Source organism: Chinchilla lanigera, unplaced genomic scaffold (assembly GCF_000276665.1).
Source record: "Chinchilla lanigera isolate Chin_1 unplaced genomic scaffold, ChiLan1.0 scaffold00012, whole genome shotgun sequence".
In the NCBI taxonomy this organism is placed as follows: Eukaryota; Metazoa; Chordata; class Mammalia; order Rodentia; family Chinchillidae; genus Chinchilla; species Chinchilla lanigera.
Window position 1 is genome coordinate 4,088,085 of NW_004955413.1, and position 9,296 is coordinate 4,097,380.

The following is a 9,296-nucleotide window of genomic DNA, read 5'->3' on the forward strand; positions in this document are numbered from 1 at the left end:
AACTGTGTTATATATTTAAAGAATAGTATATAAGAGTAAGAGCTGGTTGTGAGTACAAATGCCTATAATCTCAACATTCTGGGACACTAAACCAGGAGGATCACTAGTTCAAATTTGGGCCAGGCATATTGGCATATACCTGTAATCCCAGCACTCAGGAGGCTGAGGCAGGAGGATTGTTGCAAGTTCGAGGTCAGCCTGGGCTATATAGTGAGTTCAAGGTCACCTTGAAGTATAGTAAAACCCTGTCTCAAAAAGACAAAAAAAAAAGGTTGTGCACTACCTGGAGAACTTAATGACCCTGTCTCAAAACGTATTTAAAAGTGTGCTTTGATTTAGTATAATTGCTTTTATATATTTTTGGACTGTTTGGCTGTTAATCTGTGTTTATGATAATTAACTTGACAAAAACATAAAATAAATAAATAAATCTGATGCTAGCAATTAAAAATAAAAAAACAAACGAGGGTGGAGGGGAAGGGGAAAACAAGAATTGAGATGTGTCATGTACATATACCGATTCTCCATAAGGAACATAATCATTATGTACTGCTAACATGGGCTAATGATTTTTTAAGTGTGCAAAAAAACTCTCTCCCTGAATGACATTTCCAATACGTCAATTTATCCTACCACATCTGTTAAATAAAAATAATACAATGGCAAAACACTTAAATAAGTAAATAGTAAAGAAGCCTGGGATCATGCCCTTCCCTCCTCGGCCAGACAGCACCAGCCCCAGGCCGTGCCCCTGCGCCCGCACTCGGCTTTGTGGTTCCACAGTCTATGTGAGCCCCCTCCCAACAACAAATGTTTTGCTTTACCTATTTTTGGCCTTTTATGTCAATGGAGTCTTACTCAGTCCTGCATAATTAAATATTCTTGGTGGCTTGCTTCCTTTACTCAGCCTCTTGCTCTCTCTCTCATGGTGCTGGGGATTGAACCCAGGACCTTTGCACTGTGCTACCTCCTCATACTTCTTTTTTAATAGTGAAACAGTGTTTTGTTAAGTCACTAAGTTACCCCAGGCTGGGCTCAGATTTACAGTCCTACTGCTTCAGCCTCTCAGAGTGCTGGGATTACAGGGATACGCCACTATTCCCAGTTTAAAGTTATGGTTTTTCATTTATTTGTTTGTTTTTATTGTAGTTAGACTGTACATAAAATTTACCATATTAACCATTTCTAAGTGTATGATTTGGTGGCATTAAAAATATTCACATTGCTGCACAAAATTATGTTTTTGAGAGTCAGCCAAAATAGCTTGTAGATGTCACATTTTCATTTTCCTAAAGCATTCTACAATGTAAAGAGTAAACTTGGTGAATATTCAGTTTGTCAGTCCATCCACTATTCTGTTACTTCATTCTATTTTGCTCATAGGCACAGTAGTGCTTGCACCTGTCTCCCAGGGCACTGGCGCGAGGTTCTTAGTGTATATATATCTAGTGGTGGAAAGGATGGGGTTTGCTGTAAGGTTAGTTTCCTATAAGAACGTGATATGAATTTTTTTTTTTTTGAGACAGGATCTTACTACATAGTGCAGGTTGGTCTTGAACTCATATAGCTCAGGCTGGCCTCAAACTCACAACAATTCTCCTGCCTCAGCCTCCCAAGTGCTGGGATTACAGATGTGTGCCACCACACCCAGCATGAATGTTTTTCTTGCATAATTAAATTTTAATTTAACAAAAGAAAAGAAACAAATGCTGAGGTGACTTCTTAGAGGGAAAGGGTAGGGGAACTGTCTGAAACAGGAAGCAGAAAGGAACAGGATGAACAGCTGAGCTGGTTCTGCAAGCTGAGCTCAGAAGGTCCCCTGAAAATGAAGCTGAGCATCTGAGCAGAAACGGCTCTGTACACACTCATTTCCAGAAGGACCAGAGACCTGTGCTCTCCCAGTTCCAGGAAGCAAATCACTGAACCTCCTCAGCCCAGGGTTCTGATATGGTGATGGAAGGGTCTCAGGGGTCCGAACTCTTCCTTCCAGCTCTGCTAGTTTGGGATCTCGAGCTGGTTGGAATGGGAAGGCAGAAATCAACCATAAGTAGATCTGTCTAGAAGCCAGGAGAGGCCTGCAGTCCAGGTAGGAAAGACTGCTTCTCCAGGGTCCAAAAAATGATTAAAGGCAACACGTGGGTCTCCTCTAGCAAGTCAGTGGTAAATATTTAATAGCTGTCTCTCTGGGGTGGAAAATCCTAAATCTATACCACTTGGTAGTTACAAACAGTCCTTCCATGGCCAATACGCCAATTTCAAGCTAGCAATGTATAAGTGGCTCGCAAAGTTCCTGAAAATGTAACAATCCAGCTTTGACAGTACCAGCTGGTTCTAGTTCACCTCTGGGAAGTGAAGTGACCGTACAAGATGTTCAGATGACACCTGAGGAGGGGGGCAAATGGAGCAATCAGTTACCCATGAGATTTGGATGCTTTAGACCCAGGAGCGTTAGACAGGATTAGGGCAGGTGCTGGGCTGGCCTGTGTACGGACTACACTCACCTGGCAGGCAGGAGGGATCATGCAGGAAAAGCAGGAGGGAGATCCAGAAGCCCATTGTCAGGGAAATGCTCCCCCAGCACCCTGCAAAATCACTTTTCTGCAGTATGAATGATCCGTAGGGCCATACACTGCATGTGCATGGCTTGCTTACTCACATATGCAGTGTGTTTATAGTTTAGTAAACTGTTCTGTCTCTTTCATGCTGTTTTGGTTCAGCTCTCAGGCTAACTGGCTGTTCTTTAATTCCATCTCTCACCACTTGAGCCTCGACCACCAGGGAAGGGAGAGACAGAATAAACATGTTCTGAGTTCCCAAACAAGGAAGACATTTCCTTCATACACTCTGTCACCCCTGCTTGTCCAGCATGCAGCATGGTACGTGACCCCAGCCCAAGGAGATGAGACCTGATCAGAGAGGTCCGAGCCATGCCAGGGGCGATCCAGGTAATAACTGGCGGAGAAGCATTTGGACCACCGGTCAGGCTGGCTCTGAAAGTCAGGCACTATCCACAGAGCCCAGGAGCCTCCTGATTCAGGAGGAAGGGTGCCCCTAGCTCACCCCTCAGTTCCTGGTCAAGGCTGCCCCCCATTTTGCATTTTCTTTTCATTGGTACAATTTAGATATACATAATGACCATATTTATCATAGGGAGTTTGTACCTGTACACGATGTATTTTACTTCTTTTTTTCCTATTCCCCTCCCTTCACTTCAACCTCTCTGCCTCTCCTTATTTACAAAAGATTTGTTTCTATTTTTCCTTCTTTTCTTTTTTCTCTTGTCTCTTCTTTCCCTTTCCCCTTCCCCCTCCATTGTTCCCCTTCTCATTTGAATATTTTCTTCCCATCTCCCAATATCTATTATACAGTTTGGTCCTTATTTACACTTTCGGTTTGTCACACCAGAGAAACAATGTGGTATTTACACGTTTGTCCAATTCATTTCACTTAAGAGTATGGCCTCAAGGTACATCAGTTTAGCTAGAAACATCTCAACCTTGTCTTTCTTTAAGGCAGATTTTTTATTCACTGTATTAAAAAAAAAATCTTCTTTATCCAGGCATTGGTTGATGAGCACTTGAGCTGTTTCCAAGATTTAGCTACTATCAACTGTAAGTCTTCTCCTTTAGAACCACATCTTTCCCTCATTTTTCTGCCCCTTGCCTGGTAACTTCTAGAATTTCCCTTTACTGGTGTTACCTTTTTCTGACTACATAGACTTAAACCTCAAAAGTCAGCACTCAAACCCTATCTGATTTCTGAAATTACCTTTACTTCAGACTAGAACTGATTTCCTGAACCACTTATCACGTAAATTCCTAAGAGTCAATAAGCCCCAAGGAAGAAAGTACTCAGAAAGAAAATACTCAGAAAGAGAGACTGTAAGGGAACACTTATAGAATAGCAGACTTGTAGGCATATTATAGCAAAAGTTAGAGATCAGTTCATAACCTGTGACTATCTACGCTCATGCTGCCTGTCATGTAGATAGCCTTCCCTGTACTTCTCTTTGGTAATGGGCTGAGCCAATTTGACCGTGTCCAGTTTCTGTCTTCCTTAATTAGAAAAATACATTTTGTTTCCAACTTTCTTCAAGGGCGTCATGTCTGGGACAGCCTGGCCCAGTCAAGGACCCATTTAACTCTACTTGCTCCGCTCACAACTCCCTCCCCTCCTTCCCAGAACATTATACCGTTCCTTTTCAGTAAACCTGCCTGACAACATATGACATAATTCTTGTATTCCATGTAACCAATCATGTAATAACCTGCTACCAGCTTCGTACTTCTCACTCGCAAACCTTATTTAAACTGAACTCAAACCTGACTCTGGGCTGGTGATTTGAACCTCTGGGTTCCCCAGCCCGCTCGTGTAATAAAAGCTGCCTTCTAACTCCTTGGTGCACAGTCTTCCACTTGGATTGATATTGGTTTTTCTGCTACATTTCAGGAACACTGGAAGATGAAATTTCCACTTCCCACAACAAAGGCCTTGTAATGCTCTATATAAGGAGCACAGCTCAGGGGGAATGAGAATCTCTGCTGTGAGTACCGGGACTGTCACTTCCTAGCCAAGAGGCTAAATTAGATCTTTAAAAGTCAGGGGTTTTGCCAGGTGTGGTGGTGCACGCCTGTAATCTCAACACTTGGGAGGCTGAGGCAGGATTACCATGAGTTTGAAGTCAGCCTGGACTATCTAGTGAGTTCAAGGCCATCCTAGACAGTGAGACCTTGTCTCAGACAAAAAAAAAAAAAAACAGTTGGGATTTTTTTCCTTTTAGAGATAGACTGCTTCTCCAGCTTTCCCATACTGAGTATAAACTACTAGCCCCAAGCTGAGACAAGAATTCAGCTGTCTGGGATAAAGCTCAACTAAATCTACATTTGGACATTCCTGGTTTCTTCTCAATTTGGCCAAATTATAAATAAATTAATTTTTCCATTTTCATGTGCTTTTCTCATAGTTGGTTGCAGGCAGGCAGTGAACCCATAACCCAGAAAGCTTGGCCTGACCAATAGTGAGCATGGGTCACCTAGGGCTGAGGTTCTTCTGTGGGTGGAGAGGTCCTGATGCCCGGGACTGAACCCCAGGGCCTCACACATGCTTGGCAAGTTCTACCATGATATCCCAGCCCCAAGGGACAAAGCTCTAATGCCCACTTGTGTCTGAAAGAGAAGACCTCGGGATGCATCAGACAGAAATCTGGGAGAGAACTGAAGAAGATAATCTCCTACGTAAAGCTAAAAATCTTACAAGAAATCTAGAGAAATCTACTCACCAACACAGAGCCTCAACAAAGACATTCATCTGCCTCCGTCTGCGTTCTGGGAAAGAAATCTGCAAAACATTACTGAGTGCTGGGGCTGTAGCTCAGGGGTAGAACACTCACCAAGCAAGCAGGCGGTCTCAGCAGCATAAAAATAAATAAATGATAAATAAATAACAAATAAAATAAACTATTACTGAAAACAATTATAAAAAGGTAAATGATCAGAAACATATCCCATGTTAATAAACTAGAAAATTTGATATCATTAAGCCAGGCATGGTGATGCAGCACTCAGGAGCCTGAGGCAGGAGGATTGCCAGGGGTTCAAGGCCAGCCTGTCTCAAAAGAAGGTAAAAGAAAGTTTAATATTGTGAAGTTATCAATGCTACCCCAAACTATTTATAGATTCAGTGCAATCCCTGACAAAATCTCAATGACATTTTTACAGAAATAGAAAAATAACACCCCAAATTTACATGGAATCTCAAGAGACCCCAAAACCCAAAACAACCTTGAAAAGATAATGCTGCAAGATACTGTATACACTTTCTAATTTCAAAATTTACTACCCAGCTATAGAAATCAAAACTGTGTGGTACTGGCAAAAAGACAAATATATAGGCCAGTAGAATAGAGCACTCAGAAATAAAACATGATCAAACAGTTTTGAGCTGGGTGTGGTGTTACACACCTATTATCCCAGCTACTCAGTAGGCTGAGACAGGAAGGCCACATGTTCCAGACCGGTTTGGGAAACTCAACAAGACCCTCCCTATAAAATACCTAAACTAGGGGCTGGGGATTTAGCTCAGCGGCAAAGCGCCTGCCTGGCAAGCGCAAGGTCGTGAGTTCGGTTCCCGGTACCGGAGAAAAACCAAAAAAAAAAAAAAAAAAAAAAAAAAAATACCTAAACTATAAAACCCTTAGAAGAAAATACAGGGCAATAGCTTCATGACCCTGCATTCAGAACTTAATGCATATGACACCAATGGCATAGGCAAAAATTTTAAAAAAGAATAGACAAATTGGACTTCATACAATTTTTTTTTTTCTGTACCAGGAATCAAACTCAGGACTTTGCACTTGCCAGGCAGGTACTTGTGCCACTGAGTTATATCCCTGGCCCCAAATTTTTAAATTTTGTGCATCAAAAGACAGTATAGAAGCCGGGCATGATGGTACATGACTGTAATCCCATCACTTGGGAGGCTGAGGCAGGAGGATAATTTCAAGTTTGAGGCCAGCTACAACATGAAGTCAAGACCAGCCTGAACTGCATAGTGAGACCCTGTCTCAAAAAGACAAAAAAAAAAAAACAGTAAAAAAGGCAATTCCTGGAATGGGAGAAAATATTTGCAAATCACGTCTGATAAGGAATTAATATCCAGAATACAGAGAGAACTCCTAAATTCAATAATGTAAAACAGGCCTACTCAAAACATGAGCAAAAGACTTCAGACATTTCTCCAAGGAAAACACAAATGGCTTTTATTAGCACGTAAGAAGATGCTCAAATAGCCATTAATCATTAGGTAAGTAGAAATCAAAACCACAGTTAGAAACCACCTCCTGCACTCACCCCTTCACATCACACTGGGATAGTTACTACCAAAAATAACCAGTGTTGGTGAGTGAAACTTATGCACTGTCAGTGGGAATATGAAATGGTATAGCCACTGTGAAAAACAGTATGATGGTTCCCCAAATATTAAAAATAGCAGGAGGGTCAGTGATATAGCTCAGCAGCACAGTGCCTTCCTGGCAAGTGCAAGGTCCTGAGTTCAATTCTTGGTAACCTCCCCCCCTACAAAAAAAGTAGCAGGAAGCTGAGGTAGGAGGATCACTGCAAGTTCAAGGCCAGCCTGAGCTACACTGCAGGACCCTGTCTCAAAAAAAAATTAAAATAGAATGATGATATGATACAGCAATAATTGAAACATGGAAGGAACTCAAGTATCCACCTACAGATGAATGGATATGCAAACTGTAATTATACACACAATGGGATATTACTTAGCCTTCAAAGGAATAACATTCTGACATACACAACATGGACAAGCCTTGAAGACATGCTCAGTGAGAGCCGCCTGCCACAAGAAGACAAATACCATAAAACTCCACTCATATGAGATGCTTAGAACAATGGTGCTCCGGCAAAGAGAAACACTGAAACAACACCCAGGATATGGAAGCAGATTTATTTACATCAACAGGCACTGCCAAGACATTAACCCTTATAAAAATGTCAAGCCCTGATCCTTGTTAGTTTGGGACTTATATGGGATAAGCAAGCAGGAAGTACAATACACATCCTAGGACCAGGTATGCATCACAATGACCAGCCGTTTTGTAAGAAACATAAGTAACAGGAACTGTAACCGGAACTGTTAACTGGGCAACTAACAAAAACTGAAGTATATTGGCTGGAGGGGGAGCACTTTCTGCTACAGTGAAACTTACAGAGAAAAGTTGAGTGGTGGTTGATAGGGTGTGGAGAGAGGGAAAATGAGAAGTAATTGGGTTTTTAAAATTTTTATTGGTACATTTTAGACATATATAATGATCACATTCATCATAGGGAGTTTGTACCTATACATGATATATCTTTTTTTCCATTCCCCTCCCCTCTCTTCAACCCCTTTTCCTCTCTTTATTTACAAAACCTTTGTTTCCATTTTTTCCTTCTATTCCTTTGTCTTGTCCCTTTTTTTCTTTCCCCCTCCCCTCTCCCTTGTTCCTCTTCTCATTTGAATATTTTCTTCCTATTTCCCAATATCTATTATACATTTTGGTCCTTATTTACACTTTTGGTTTCTCATACTAGAGAAACAATGCAGTATTTACACGTGTGCTCATTTCACTTAAGAGTATGGACTCAAGGTGTATCCATTTAGCTAGAAATATCTCAAGTTTATCTTTCTTTAAGTCAGACTAGTACTCCATTGTATAAAAAACCCCACATCTTCTTCATCTATTCATTAGTTAATGGGCATTTGAGTTGTTTCCAAGATTTAGCTATTACAAGCTGTGCCACTATAAACATGTTGTGTGGTATGATACTTTTAATTCTTTTGGGAAGATACCCAGAAGGGGCACAGCTGGGTCAAATGGAACCACTAGTTCTAGTTTTTTGAAGCATCTCCATACTGATTTCCAGTGTTTGCACCAGTCTACACTCTAACCAACAGTGGAGGCAGGTTTCTTATTCCCCCACAGTCCCACCAGCATGTTATTGGTTGACTTCTTGATGATAGCTATTCTTTCAGGGTGTGATAGAAGCTTTGTGTTGTTTTAGCTTGCATTTTTCAAATGACCAGTAATGTTGAACATTTTTTCATATATTTGTCATTTCTACTTCTTCATCTGAAAAGTGCTATTCATTTCAGATGCCCATTTTTGGAATGGGTCTTTAAATTAGGGGGGTCTGACTTCTTTTTTAGTGCTTTATGTAATCTAGATATTAGTCCTTTGAGGAACAGCTGGCAAAAATTTTTTCCTACTCTGTGGGTTGTCTCTTCACTCTGTTGGTAGTTTCTTTTGCTGTGCAAAAGCTTTTTAATAAGATGAGATCTCAGTTGTTGATTTTTTGTGATAGTACCTGTGCAAATGGGGTTTGGTTCATAAAGTCTTTGCCTACACCAATGTCTTCAAGAGATATACTTGTTCCATCTTCCAGCAGATTTAGTGTTTCTGTTTTCATATTTAGATCTTTGATCCACTTAGATTTTAGGTTAGTGCAAACTAAACTTTAGGAAAAATACAGGTCTCGTTTCAATCTTCAGCCTATGGAAACCAGTTTTTCTAGCACCATTTATTAGAGAGGCTATCTTTCTTTCAGTGAAGGTGTTTGGCTCCTTTGTCAAAGATAAGGTAACTGACATTAGCATACCTCACAGATCTTGAGAAAACATGCCTTAAATTCATCTGGAACCACAAGAGACCCAGAATAGCAAAAGCAATCCTGGGCAACAAGGACAAGTCAGGTGGAATCACAATCCCTGACCTGAAATCATACTTAAAGCTACTG